Here is a 15973-nt window from a genome sequence, read left to right on the forward strand (position 1 = left end):
GAAGCAGACATTCTGCCTTCTTGAGAGTGAACAGGAAAGAGGGCACCTGGACAGGCGTGTACGAACAGCCCTCCTTCCTAAGGAGCTTGCCTTTCAGGTTTCCTAAGAGTTGATGTACCTGTGGATTCTATAATGAGAAGGGATTTGTTTGTTGAAGGATCTTTTCAGCTTTATTGCTTAACTCAAAGGTGAGAAGGGGGTGGAGGCAAGATGAGAATTACTCTCCTTTGCTTTCCTTTGCCTTCCCAAATAGTCCAAATTTAAGCTTTGTCTGCAGCTGCCCTGAAATAGCAGCCAAGACAGTTTTATGGATAGAGAGCCAGAAGCTCTAGTCCTGGGTTGGCCCCCTAACCCATGTGACCAGGGGCAAACCCTTCCCTTCCTGTGGGCTAGAGTTCCCATGTGTTCAATGAGAAGGTGGGTACTATTAGCTGTGTCTCATCTGTACAATGGGCATTGCATCAAACAACTGACTTCACCTTCCTGGTTGTTAGAAGGATCAACATGCAATAATATCAAGTAAACTGGATCTGAGCACTGAAGGCTTAATTTTGACAGTGTGTATGTTAGAACTATACAGCAGGGGCAAGTTCTCATTGGCTTTGAAATTTCCTTCGTGGTAACTATCAACTTCCTTGTGCAACAAATATAATTTATTTTGTTTTATAACTTTTTTATTTTGGAAAACTTTTCAATTTACAGAAAAGTTGCAAAAGATAAAACAGAGAGTTCCCATTTACCTTTTGTCCAACTTCCCCTGATACTAACATCTTACATAGCCACTGTACAATTACCAAAACTAAGAAATTAACAGTGGCACAAAACTCTTAACTAAATTACAGACTTCACTGAGATTTCACAAATTTTTCTACTTATGTCCTTTTTTTTAGTTCCAAAATCCAATGCAGGGTCACACATTACATTTGGTCACCATGCCTTCTTACTCACCTCCAATCAGTTTCTCGGTCTTTCCTTTATTTATTTTTTCATTATCTTGACATTTTTGGAGAGCACTGCTCAGCTATTTTGTAGAATATCCTCAACTTGGTTTTGTCTGATGTTTTCTCCTTACATGACAGAGCTAATGCATTTTTCGGAAGAATGTCACACAAAGGACCCTCCTCATTGCATCAGGTCCGTCTGCTCAGAGAAGATAGTGACTGACTTCAGCCTACACTTCACTTGAAGTTCAAGTGGTGAGGAATTAAACTCCACCTCCTGAGGAAGGAATATCAAAGAGTTTGTGGCCATATGCAAAAACTACCACATTTGGGGAGAGGCCCCTTGAGGCTATAACAATATCCTGTTTCTCCTTAGGGCTTCCACCTTCCAATTTTATCATCATCAGTGGATCTTGCGATTATTACTGTGGTATTCTCATGGTGTTTTTCTATTTCCCTCATTCCTTCCATATTTATTATTTGGAATTCTTCTGTAAGGAAGATTTGGCTCTTCTTCCTTATTTTATATCAGTATGGACTCATGGATATTTTTGTTGTTGTTCTTGAAGTTATAATCCAATATTACATGTATTTACTTTAGCCACTGGAAGATCTTTTGGGTAGACTCATGTCCTTTTGACATGTGCCATCTTACTACTTCCTTAGTTTCTAGCACTACTTTAGCCTTTAGGACCATCTTGTATTTTCCTTACCTAGTCCTGTAACTGGCAGTTTCACCAGGGGAACCTGGCTCATTTTGTTGAAGAATGGCATCTAGGAACCAAGGTCTGGAGTCCGAATGTGCTCATGGCTACTGGGGTGTCACTGCTTCGAGGCCCCCTCAGCAGACTGAGCAAGGAAATATAGATATATGATAACCCCTGTGTACACACGTATCTATATTTGCTCCTGTATCTATCTTGTATATATATTTAAATTAGGGCAGCTGGGTGCCAAGTTGGTTAAGTGTCCAACTCTTAACTTTGGTTCAGGTCATGATCTCACGTTTCATGAGACTGAGTTCCGCACAGGGCTCCACGCTGTCAGTGTGGGATTCTCTCTCCTCCTCTCTCTTTATTCCCCTCCCCTGCTTGTGTGCTCTCTCTCTCTCAAAACAAATAAATAAACTTAAAAAAATAATAAAACGGACATGAATTCATACTGATACCTCCAACTCTAATCTATTCCCACAGGGCTCAATCTAGTCTTCCCCATGCTCATGTGTGACTTCTTTCTCTGAGGTGAGAAACCTGGCTCCCATTATGTATGATTTATTAATTTGTTACACCTTCATTAATTTGTGCCACCATTGGTTGTGTCAATGTGAGGCACTCACTTAACCTCTCTTTCATCTCAATTTATTCATCTATAAAACCAGAATAATAACCTCTGTCCTACCTGCTTTGTAGCCCTGATAAGAATTAAAGGAGACAGAGTATATAAGGGGTTGAAAAATGGCCTAGCGCTCAACTGTCTGATGTTATCATAACATCATGGTCCCTGAGCTGCAGATGGCAGCTGTTGTCTTCTGAGTCTTGTCCTGCTCTAAGGCACATACAAGGGTCACAAGTGTCCACTCTTTTCCGCATCCAATTCAGTGAGTCTGATCCAGGCCAAGCTGGGAGGGAGCCTAGTCTCCAGTTAAACAAACATGGACACTAAGAGCATCTGGGCTCCTGGAGGCTCTCACAACCTGCTGGGGCATTTCAGCCCAGCTAGTCTGGCCAGAGCCAAAGCTCCACACTGGCCTTTGCCCTCAGCTCTCTCTTCTTCCACAAGGAGCAGACCTCTGGTGGGGGGACGGGGCTCTCCCTTCGTTGGGAAGATCCCCAGCAGCCTGAGATGGTAGGCCTTGCTCTTGCTTTGTTTGTAGATGGGCAGGGCCCATTCCTTTCTCTGGTCTTCAGTTTTCCTACCTGTAAAATGAGCATGTTGGATTAGGTCAGAAGTCACAAACTGATAGCTAGATGCAGCAGACATGTGTTGTATTTGGTCCATGGGGCACTTTCAGTATTTTTTTTTTAATTAATAGCCCTTACTTTGAAAAAAAATGTTTATTGGGGCGCCTGGGTGGCGCAGTTGGTTAAGCGTCCAACTCTTGATCTTGGCTCAGGTCATGACCCACAGTCCATGGGTTCAAGCCCCACATCAGGCTCTGTGCTGATGGTGTGGAGCCTGCTTGGGATTCTGTCTTTCCTTCTCTCTGCCCCTCCCCTGCTTGTGCTCATTCTCTCTCTCAAAATAAATAAATAAACTTAATAAAAACATTTTTTAATCACTTAATTAAAATTTTTTTAAATATTTTTTTTAATTTTTTTTCAACGTTTTTTATTTATTTTTGGGGGGACAGAGAGAAACAGAGCATGAACGGGGGAGGGGCAGAGAGAGAGGGAGACACAGCATTGGAAACAGGCTCCAGGCTCCGAGCCATCAGCCCAGAGCCTGACGCAGGGCTCGAACTCACAGACCACGAGATCATGACCTGGCTGAAGTCGGACGCTTAACCGACTGCGCCACCCAGGTGCCCCTAAATATTTATTTTGAGAGAGAGAGAGAGGGAGAATCCCAAGCAGGCTCCACATTGTCAGCGCAGAACCTGATGCAGGGCTCGAACTCACAAACTGTGGGATCATGACCTGAGCTGAAATCAAGAGTCAGACACTTAACTGACTGAGCCACCCAGGCATCCCAATGGCCCTTATTTTTAAAGCAGTTTTAGGGGCACCTGGGTGGCTGAGTCAGTTAAGCATTCAACTTTGGCTTAGGTCATGATCTCATGGTTCATGAGTTTGAACCCCACATGGGGCTTTCGACTGTCAGGGCAGAGCCTGCTTCAGATCCTCTGCCCCCCCCACCTCCAAAAAATAAATAAACATTTAAAAAAATAAATAAAGCAGTTTTAGATTTACAGAAAATTTAGTGGGAAGCAGAGTTCCCATGTGCCTCCTCTCTCTACCTCCAGTTTAACAGTTTCTTCTATTATTAACATCTTGCATATTAATATGGTACATTTGTTGCAACTGATTGACCAACATATTACATTATTGTGAATTTAAGCCCATAACCTACATTAGGGTTCAATCTTTGTGTTGTACAGTTCTATGGGTTGTGACAGATGTATAATGTCATGTATTCACCATTACAGCCACATAGGAATAGTTTTACTGCCCTCAGAGTTCCCTGTATTTCATCTGTTTGTACTCTCCCATTCCCCCAAGCCTCTGGCAACCACTGATCTTTTCATCGTCTATAAAGTTTTGTCTTTTCTATCATACCCTATGTTTGGAATCATACAATATGTAGCGTTTTCAGACTGGCTTCTTTCCCTCAGTGATATGCACTAAAGGGTCCCCCATGTCTTTTCATGGCATGCTAGTGCATGTCTTTTTACTGTTGAGTAATATTCCACTGCAAGGATGTACCACAGTTCCCTTACACATTTACTACTATGAATTTAAGCTAGAATAATTTGCCAATAGTTAAGAATGAAAGGCATCATATTGATGTCCATATTTTCAGCTTCTCTTAAAAACGAAGCTTTGGGGGGTGCCTGGGTGTCTCAGTTGGTTGAGCATCTGACTCTTGAATTTAGCTCAGGTCATGATCCCAGGGTTGTGGGACTGAGCCCTGCACCAGGCTCCACAATGAGTGTGGAGCCAGCTTGGGATTCTTGCTCTCCCTCTGCCCCTTTGCCCCTCTCCCACACTTGTGCGCTCTCTCTCTCTCTCTCTCTCTCTCTAAAAAAGAGAAGCTTTGGTAATGCTGGGTCTATCTTTGCAGATGGCAACAAATAGCTGGAGTTGAACAGTAGCAGTCCTCTTTGGATGGGCCATGGTGACCTGCTCGCTACAACCCCCTCCTGTCCTCCTTATGTGACCCACCAGGTCCTGTTAAGCATTTAGACCAAGTTTTGCATCTTATTAGCAGAATGACTTCAGGCAAATGTGCTGTTTTCCATTTGCACCACTCCTATACCTCAATCCTGTCTCAGCCCTTTTCTGTCCTGCTCTGTGTTCTGAGACACTGACTCTGCAGACTGCATTCCCCAGGCTCCCTTGCTGGGCACTGGGCACTGCCCTCTCTGGGGCCCTCTCTGGGCAACCCTCTCTTTGCCCCTTGCCACTGTGGCTAGCCTCTGGGTTTCCCAACCTCTCGTTTATCCCCTTAACCGTGTTACTCTCCTTTCATTGAAGTCTATTTGAACCATCCTACCTGATTCTGTTTCTTGTTGAGATGGATACACGTTGCTTATTTTCTCTGTGCCTCGGCTTCCTCACCTGAACATGGAAATCATGTTAATGCCCACTTCATAGGGATGATGCAACAATTAAATGAGAAAATGTATATGTGATGCCCAGCACACTGCCTGACGTGTATAAGTGCTCAATGAATTCTCATTAGTATTGTTATCATCTGAATTTATGACCCTAGGGCTACATAATCTGAATAGGCCCTTACAGCATGGAGAGTATATGAACGGGGGATTAGCTACACAAAACATAAATCTGCTAATAAATTGCCAGAGACTATTTTACTCTTTTGAGCCCAAAGTTGAGTGGAAACGTGGACAGTATAAGTTGTAATTATCTCTTGCAAGGTGCTGTGCCCTTCATAGAGAACTCTGATACCCAACCTTGCCTCACGTGATGGCAGCCACATGGAACTCTCATCCTGCGTATAGATAACAGCTAACATTTATGGAGCCCTTTTCTATACCTATTTCTATACCTATTTTCTATTTCTATATAATCCAAGCCTTTATATGTGAAATTACCCAATCACTGCACACCAGTGCCTCTACAGATGAGACAAGACAAAGTGACTTGTCCAAGGTCACAGAGTAACTTGTCAAACTGGGACTGAATTCACGTCTCCTGCACTACACACCCTACCTCTTCGTGGACAAGGACTCTGCCACCACACTGACCAGCATTTTCCTTACCACAAGAATCTTCTCACTTCTAAACTGAAGCTTCATTCAGTGTTACAAATCCCTCAATCACGTTAGCAAGGATCAGGAGAAATGTAAAGTGATGTTACTAAGGGTGGGGTCAAAGCCTACCCTCGACCTCCCCTTTTCCTTGCCAGGCTCCAGGAAACAGCTCCTGCACCTTTACTTTCTGATGCTGACCAGGCTCACGGAGCCTGCACCCAGGCTGACCTCTGATGTGTGTCCTTACGGAACAGGAAAGACCCAGTCAGGTTGAGGAGCCCAGTGAGGAGGAGGCAAAAAGTGAGGCTCATAACAAAAAAATCAAATCCTTCTGTTCAGATGTCAGCACAACAAATACTTATGGAATAAAGGAAAGCAGGGATGAAAAAGTCAATCAACCCACTGGAGCAACAGAGCTGGGTAATCTGCAGGGTCTGGACCCACATCCTGCTTCCTACCACTTCAGGCTCCTCCCCTGTGGACTGTGCTACTGCCCACCTGCCTTCTGGAAGTCATCTTGAAGACTGAAGGACATCACACATACATAGTACCCAGCCCCCAGTGGGCCCTCAGTGAGGGCTGACTTTGCCCCTCTGCCTTGTTTCACATCGTCCCCACATGTTCCCTGACTTTTCTCAGCTCTCTAGAAACTTATTCTGGGTGATTATAGCAATGATATCTATGGATTATTATATTTGGGATTTTTAGAAAGCAAAAGGCTTTCTAAATCCTTTCCAAGTTCTAAATCCTTGGAAATATATATCTGTGTGTCTCAGCATTCAATGCATTGCTAACGTGGTAGGTGCTTAAGGAATATTAGTTGATTTAACTATTTTAAGTGTAGATACTTAAAGATGGGATCACTGTCAACTCCCTCATACTCTTAGTAGGCACTTTGACATTTATGTCATTTCCAGAGCCCCCAGCCACCTAGGAGGTGGGCTGGAAAGTATACATTTATCCCTATTTTATGGATGGGAAAACCAAGTCTCTGTGAGGTTAGGCAACCTGTCAAAGGTCACAGAAGTCTCCTGATTCAAAATTCAGTGGTCTTTATATGCTCATGGGCTGTCTGCTCATCTGTGGTTGGGAAGGAAGGGGTATCTTTGAGCTTGCCTCCCAGTGATGCATGTCTCAACCACAGAAGCTAAGTTCCAGTGAGGTGAAGCACTTTACCCAGGATGCACCACAGTAGGAGCCAAGTTGAGACAAAACCCAGGTTCTCCAATTATTTCCTTTGGGTTCTTCTCATTTTTCTATGTGCCTTAGATCCAAATGGAAATAGACATAAGGCAGGGAGTACTAAGGGATAACAAAATGAGACAAATACTTTAGGTCCTCAGACTCCTGATAAATCAAATTCCCCCAGAGAGCGACCAAGACAAGAGTCTCCAGACCCAGAGTTCTACCTTCCCAAAGGACCCAAAGCTGAGATGTCTCCCTGGAGGCTGACCTACCTGCCTGAGAGCTCAGAGATGGCATCCAAGTCCCAGGGCCCCTCAGTGAAGCCAAGCATGGGGACTCCAGGGCAACCGGCTGCACACAACACCCTCTCTAGCACTGCTCCTGACCTAGATGTCACGGGTGAGTGGATACCCAAGTAGGTACTGAGAAAGAGAGGTGGGCCAGGGCTCCAGAGGACACTTGACTTATCTCTCAGTGGAGCCAGGGACATGCTCCAGTGATGCCCATGGCTACTTCCTCTGAGGGCACACTGCCTCTCTGGAGCCTACCTTTGGGAGCCCTATCAGTGGGAGGTAGTCCAGGGGTCCTGCCCTGACCTGAGCAGCCAGAGGGAGCTGGGTGAGCAGAGAGTCATGGAAAAAGTGTATACTTACTCAACAGTCGCCAACTACCTGCTGTCAGACTGCACTGTGAACTAGGGATTCCTTGGTAAATTGGGCACAATGTTCACCCTTGACAATCTGTAAGATTTGTATCCAAGTAACCAAAATACAAAGCAGAGACTGGTAGGGCCCTAGAAGAAGGGCCTGAGTCATGCTGCCTGGCCTGATCTTAGCCCAGTCCTGTGATGCTGGGTGACCCTGAGCAAGTGGCTTAACCTTCCAATCTCAGTGTCCCTCATCCACAAGCTACTCTAAAAATGAAAAAAGAGGGGTGCCTGGTGGCTCAGTCAGTTAAGTGTCTGATTAATGATTTTGGTTCAGGTCATGATCTCATGGTTCGTAAGTTTGAGCCCCACATCAGGCTCTGTGCTGACAGTGTGGGGCCTGCTTGGGATTCTGTCTCTCCCTCTCTCTCTCTCCACCCCCCCCCACCCCATGTGTGTTCTCTCTCTCTTTCTCTATCTCAAAATAAATAAATAAGCCTTAAAATTTTTTTTAAATATGGTTTTTGGTACTATTGTAAATGGGATAAATTCCTTGATTTCTCTTTCTGTTGCTTCATTATTGGTGTATAGAAGTAGAACTGATTTCTGTGCATTGATTTTATATCCTGTGACTTTCCTGAATTCATGGATCAGTTCTAGCAATTTTTTGGTGGAATCTTTTGGGTTTTCCATATAAAGTATCATGTCTGTGAAGAGTAAAAGTTTGATGTCCTCCTTGCTGATTTGGATGCCTTTTATTTTTGTGTTGTCTGATTGTTGAGGCTAGGACTTCCAATACCATGTTGAATAACAGTGGCAAGAGGGACATCCCTGCCGTGTTCCTGACCTTAGGGGGAAAGCTCTCAGTTTTTCCCCATTGAGGATGATATTAGCAGTGGGTCTTTCATATATGGCTTTTATGATCTTGAGGTATGATCCTTCTATTCTTACTTTCTTGACGGTTTTTATCAAGAAAGGATGCTGTATTGTGTCAAATGCTTTCTCTGCATCTATTGAAAGGCTCATGTGGTTCTTGTCCTTTTTTTAATTGATGTGATGTATTACATTGATTGTTTTGTGTATATTGAACCAGCCCTGCATCCCAGGTATAAATCCCACTTGGTCGTGGCGAACAATTCTTTTAATGTATTCTTGGATCCAGTTGGCTAGTATCTTGAGGATTTTTGCATCCATGTTCATCAGGGAAATTGGTCTGTAGTTCTCCTTTTTAGTGGGGTCTTTGTCTGGTTTTAGAATCCAGGTAATCCTGGCTTCATAGAACTAACTTGTAAGTTTTCCTTCCATTTCTATGTTTTGGAACAGCTTCAAAAGAATAGGTGTTAATTCTTCTTTAAATGTTTGGTAGAGAAAAAAAAAATTTTTTTTTTAAATGTTTGGTAGAATTCCCCTGGAAAAGCCATCCAGTCCTGGACTTGTTTTTTGGGAGATTTTTGATTATTAATTCAATTTCTTTACTGGTTATGGGTCTGCTGAAATTTTCTATTTCTTCTTGTTTCAGTTGTGGTAGTTTATATGTTTCTAGGATGTGTCCATTTCTTCCAGATTGCCCAGTAAAATACCTAGGAATAAACCTAACCAAAGAGGTGAAAAATCTATACACTGACAACTATAGAAAGCTTATGAAAGAAATTGAAGACAAAAAAATGGAAAAATACTCCATGCTCATGGATTGGAAGAACAAATATTGTTAAAATGTCAATACTACCCAAAGCAATCTACATATTCAATGCTAACCCTATCAAAATAACACCAGCATTCTTCACAGAGCTAAAACAAACAATCCTAAAATTTGTATGGGACCAGAAAAGACCCCGAATAGCCAAAGCAATCCTGAAAAAGAAAACCAAAGCTGGAGGCATCACAATCCTTGACTTCAAGATGTATTACAAAGCTGTAATAATCAAGACAGTATGGTACTGGCACAAAAACAGACACCTATACCAATGGAACAGAATAGCCAACCCAGAAATGGGCCCACAAACGTATGGCCAACTAATGTTTGACAAAGCAGGAAAGAATATACAATGAAATAATGACAGTCTCTTTAGCACTGGGATGAACACTGGGTGTTATACATAGGGGATAAATCACTGGAATCTACTCCTGAAATCATTATTGCACTATATGCTAACTAACTTGGATGCAAATTTTAAAATTAATTAGTTTATTTATTTATTTAAAAAATAAAATAATAATGGGGCACCTGGGTGGCTCAGTCGGTTAAGTATCCGACTTTGGCTCGGGTCATGATCTCGCAGTTTGAGTTCGAGCCCTGCATCAGGCTCTGTGCTGACAGCTTGGAGCCTGGAGCCTGCTTTGAATTCTGTGTCTCCCTCTCTCTCTTCCCCTCCCCCCGCTCACACTTTGTCTCTCCCTCTCTCTCAAAAATAAACATAAGAAAAAATTTTTAATATAAAAAATAATAAAGTAATAAAATAATTAAAATGTGCCTACCAAGTTTCAGAAAATATGACTATATCCATGGAAGAAATGTTACAAATATGTGTTTTCTTAAGCACATAAATAAAATATTTTTAAAAAACAACTGTAATCTAGGCATAATGTCTATTTGAATATAAGAAATAAACTCGTAAATATATTTTTTAAATTTTTTAAAGAAAAATAAAAATGAAAAAAGACAGTTGGCCTGGAAGATCTTTCCACATAAGCTGAACAGGGAGAGATGTTATGAGTGTTTCAATTTCATCACTAATGTAGATCCCATGTAGTCAGCACCAAGTACCAAGTATCTGCTCAGCATCACATGTAATTACTCCAACAACTGTGGTGTTGCTGTATTATCTATATTTTAGAGAGGAGAATAGAGGCTCAGAGAGGGGTAGTGACTTACCCATAGTCACACAGATTGCAAGTGACAGAGCTGGGATTGGGACCCATGTTATTTGGGTCCAAGCCTACGTTCTTTCTGGACTGCCTCCTTCTTCCTCTTCAGTCTTTCATTCAGCAGTGATTTATGGAACCCTTTCTATGTGCCATGCTCCAAACGTACAGAGGGGAGCAAAACAGACCTGGAGACTTCCCTCACAGCCTCACAGTCTAGTGGGGAGCAAAGCAATGAAGAATAATTACAAGCATAACAACTGTCGCCAAAGGGGAGGTCAAAGCCCCATGGAGTGTGAAGCTTGTCCAGGAATCAAGCAAGGCCTTCTAGAGAAAGTAACTTTTGAGATAAAATCTGAAGGCTGACTGAGAGTTGGCCAGACAAGGAATCAGAGGGAGGGGACAGCATGAAATCTGGGGCTACTGGTGAACAAGAAACAGAACAGAAGGTACTGTTTAAAGAACAGATAGATTCTGGGAGCAAGGCTGGAGGAGGAAGCAGTACAGGGGTAGGGTGAGGATGCAGGCAGGAGCCGTGTAACGCATGCCAAGGAGCTTGGACCTGACCCTGAGGGAGCTTTAGAGTTGAGTTCATAGGCCCTCATACCCCCTATTTTATGCCTTGTGGCTTCCTCATCTGCCCTCTGACTAGCTGACTCAGCAGCTGAGGAGTGGGGTCAGAGGCCAGCAGAGCTGTGAATGTAGAGACAAGCTGAGGTCAGTGCAGAGCTGCAGAAAGGACAGAGAGAGGCTGGGCCAGGGCAGCACCAGGGACAGCTCTCAGGTGGCTCTTGGACTGTGGCAGAGCTCATTCACTCTCCCATTCATTCATTCATTCAACAAATATTTGTTGAGTGCCCTACTATGAGGGCACTGTTCTGGGTACTGGAGGATACAGCAGAAAACTAAACAGACAAAATCCCCTGTCCTCTTTGAGATCACTTTCTTTCTAGTAGAGGTAAAAAACCTGACAAATAAGACAGTTGTTAAAAGGTGATCTGTGTGTGGAAAGAACAAAGCAAGGAAGAGGATCAGAGGTACCAGCAAGAAGGGGAACAGTTATAACTTTAAATAGGATGATCAGAGAAGGCTTTACCACGGAAGTGACATCTGGGCAAATACATGAAGGAGGGGAAGGAAGAGTCACGAGCATCCATAGAGAAGAATATTTCAGGCAGAAGGAATAACAAGTGCAAAGTCCCTGGGGCAGGAGAATGTCAAGCATGTTGGAGGCTCTGTGAGGAGGCTGGGGGTGGGAAAGTAGGGGTGAATGATTTCAGGAAGATGGCAGGGAGGGAGTCAGGGCAGAAAGGGCCATTATAAGGACTTGGCTTTTACTCTGGGTGAGTGACGAGCCACTACGGAATTCTGGGCACAGAAGTGACGTTATTTTTTTAAGTCTGTTTTCATTTATTTTTTTGATATAATTTATTATCAAGTTAGCTAACATACAGAGTATACAGTGTGCTCTTGGTTTCGGGAGGAGATTCCCATGATTCATTACTTACATACAACACCCAGTGCTCATCCCAAGAAGTGCCTTCAGAAGCGACATTATTTGACTTATATTTCACAGGATACTGCTGACTGCTGGGTGGATATGAGATTTCAGGAGTGAGAAGGGAAGCAGAGAGAACTGTTAGGAGGCTAGTACTACATCAGATAATATTGGAGTAGAAAAGCTGTGTTCAGTATAGAAAAGGTTAAGAATACCAGCAAAGGAACAACGAAGGCTGTCACTAGGGCCAAGGTGAGGCCAGAACAAAGAGGAACAGGGAGAGTCCCACCCGTGGTTCCCAGAAGAGAGGCTCAGCTCCTATCGGAGTCTGGGAAACTGGGAAACCCAAAAGGGAGGCAGGCATAGAGGAGTCCATGCCCTTAGGGGGATACCCTCATTCCATCCTGCCTTTCAAAGTCTGCTTTCTCTAAGCCCTTCTTCTTCCCTGGCTTCTGTTACATGCATCTCGTGCAATGAGTCTCACTTCCTCCAACCTATCCTTCATGCTGCCCCAGAGTGTTCTTCTAAAAGGCATCCTGGACACTGCTATTACACTGTACAAATACCTTCAGTGGCTCCCTTTGTCCAGGGTAAAGTCACACCTCAAATCCCCCTATGATCTGGCACCACCCTAACTCCTAGCCTCATTTCTTACCATTTTCCATCACACATCCAATATTCCAGCCATATTTAACTCACTGCCTTTTCCCAAACAGGCCTCAAGCTTCCTTTGCCTTTGCTTACAACGCTTATATCTCTATCATGGAGGGCTCCAGGAAGCGTTCCCAAGCTGGATGAGATCATTCCCTCCTAAGAATTTACACAGCCCATGGGCCAGGCCACTCATTTCTACCAAAATCCCAGAGAAAGGCAGTGGTGAAGGAAAGCTGAGTCAATCTACAGCCAGCATTCAAGAGCAGGATGGCCAGTGTGTGAGTCCTATGGGTTCCACACAGAAAAGAGCAGGGCCAAGTATCCCAATATACTCTAAGGCATATTTGGCCATGATGCTTCAAGGCAGATATGGAAGGAGCCCGTACATATTATGAACCAAGAATGCCCTTGAACAAACCACTCTCCCAGCAAGGCAGAGAGAGAAGCCCCTGTCAGTAAGCACCTACTGTGTGCCAGGCACTTCACCTACATTGTGTCTGGTCCTCTCAGCAACATTGTGAGGTAGGAGTTATTATCTCCACTTTTCAGACAACGATAATAAAGTTCAGGGAGATAATGCTACTTGTCTGAGGTCAGCTGTTTAATGGTGGTGAAGTTGAGATTTGAACATAGGTCTCTCTGACGACTTCATCAGAGCTTTGTGGGACAGGTGGCATTTGCCCTGGGCTTTAAAAGCTAGGTAGACTTTGGACATGTAAAGGGAAGACAGAAATGATGAAGGAAACAAGGGTATTTCAGGTGAAGAGAATAGAATGGTAAAGGGGATATCTGGGTCTCTGGATTTAAAAAGAGAGACAACTTTGCTGTTTTCAAAAAAACAGAGTATGTGCTGGAGAGTAGCCGGAGCTAAGTCTGAGAAGGACAGTTAGGACCAATTCATGAAAGATCTCTAAATGTCAGGCTAAGGCAGGGGGATCAAGGAGCAGTCCCTTCCCTTTGCATCCAGAAAGCTTCTAAGATGGTGGCCTTGGTGAAGAGGGTTAGAGTAGAACCCAACAATACACACACAAAAATGGCTTCTTGTATCATATCTAACCAAGCAACTTTAGCAGTCTTTTGGGAGAAAAAATAAATAAGTAACACCTGCAAGGCTTTGCTTGATAGTGTCTACAAGGGAGTTTTGGAAACAGACAGGCTGGTGGATCAAAATGTAATGCTCACCACTTAAATAGCTTTATTCTTCAACAGCTACACTAAGTCCCTAAGCCTCCCAGAACAAGGGAGGAGGTAACAGTCATCATTGCTCCTTGTAGAGGACAAACACTCCAGTCTTCAGGCACCTGGGGCCCCAGCTCAGACTCTGAAGGGAATAGGGGACCCTATCCCCAGGGGGTGGCTCTGAAAGGACTCAAGGGAGCAGGGTGCTGCTGGGTGAGGAAGTGTGTCTTCTTAGATCTTGGGCCCACCCTCAAGTCCACCCTAATCCTGATACTGGGGTCTGAAAGGGAAATATTTAGAGACCTACTGGAGACTGGGGAATGGAATTTAAAGGGTCTCAATTGCCCACCACTCTCAGCTCCTTGTTGGCCTGCCAATTGCTTTGCGCTGGTCACATGCCATATGATACAGCTACAAAAGCAGGGCTCCACCATGTGGGAACTGTTTGAAAAGGTCACCCTCCCATCCCCAGCCCATCCTAAACACCCTACAATTCATCTACAAGGTTCTATATGCCTACCAGCCTTTTCTGAAGGCCAGAGAGAACAGGGGAATTGTAGTCATGAAACTGGACTCCAAATAGAACTCTTCTAAGAGTCCAAAACAAAAACCCCCTGCACAGGGGGTCTCCTCATGTTTCTTGTTTTGAAGACCATTTCCCTTTCCCTTCTCTGAGACAGGAACACCTCTGTCAGTCCTTCACCAGAGGAGCCTCCACTCTTCCAGTCAGGAAAAGCTCAATCCCTATCATAGGGATGGGACTAACTCAAAGTCAAGGTGATCAATAGCACATAGTAACTCTCCATCAGTATCTCTCTCAAAGTCAATATGGGGGGCAAGAGGGGAGGTGGGGGGCTTGGGTACTCAAAAGGACAATACTCATCAATGTGTCTCCTTCAGTATGAGATAAGCCTACTCCTTCTTCCCATAGTTTTCCAAACTGTAATGTTTGGAAACACACGAGTGCATTCATGCATATGCACGCGCGCGCACACACACGCAATTCCAAAGCTAAACAATGTCTCAAAGCCAATACAGACTCTAGACTACTAGAAGAAAAACATTTCCTAAATCCACAAAATCTGCACAGACTCCTCTGCCCATGTGAAGATCCATCTTATATTATTATGCAAACAGTAACACATCCCCTTTTTTGCTCAGGCCAGTTGGTATTGAGTTTCTATCACTTGAAAGGACAAGAGTCCTGACCAACACACCTCATCACTCTACCAGTTAAGAAGATTTCAGCTGCAAATAACAGAAATGTATTCTCTCACAAAACACAAAAGTCTAGAGGTGGGATGGCCTCTAGGGTGGGTTGACTCATGGGTTTAATGGTATCTTCAAGGTTCTTTCAAGCTCCCCACTCTGCCTAGAAAGGAAATGACCACAGTGATTTCAGATATCACATTCATATGAAATATCCACATGACATAAACCTGAGGAAGTAGAGGCTTTTACTCCAGCTTTTAATACATCTCTTTCTCAGGGATAAGGCAAGGAAACTTTCCCCTAAAGTCTCGAGCAGGTATCTTCTGTGTTCCATTGGCCAACTTGAATCTCATGCCTTTACTCAACCAATAGATGAGGAGCGAAACAATGGCAAGCAAAATGGAATTTTCCTTAGAGCAATCATGCTAATTTCTGAAGCTGGGTGTGGGTCAGAGTGCCCCAGAGACAGATGCCTGTGGTTGTGTGTGTAGGAGAGGTGAGAGGGCACTGAACAGGCAGCCTACCATGTGCATTACACTACATCTTATGGCTATTATGGCCAAAGCTTTCTTTAAACTTGGGCCACACCAAATCCTTAAGCAGGGTATCTTCTCCCAGTAGTCTCTGCAAGAGGGTGGTGGTCAGTAAAGACATGTATACACCTTGTCTAGAATCAACTTTTAGGCAATTCTTTCAGTCACTGTCTGCTCTTCTAGTCACTCTGAGGAAGGCTCTCCCAGCTGATGTGGGGGTTGGACTGGAGTGAAGTGGGGCTGGAGGCAGGACTACCAATCAGGAAGTTAGTAAGGCTGTCAGCCCAGGATCTGTGAAATGAGGAGACAGCCCAGCCCAGTAATGCTGAA

This window comes from Lynx rufus, unplaced genomic scaffold (genome assembly GCF_022079265.1).
Source record: "Lynx rufus isolate CCGP_SWC_20201006 ecotype Redwood Valley unplaced genomic scaffold, mLynRuf1.p SCAF_10, whole genome shotgun sequence".
NCBI classification, from domain to species: Eukaryota; Metazoa; Chordata; class Mammalia; order Carnivora; family Felidae; genus Lynx; species Lynx rufus.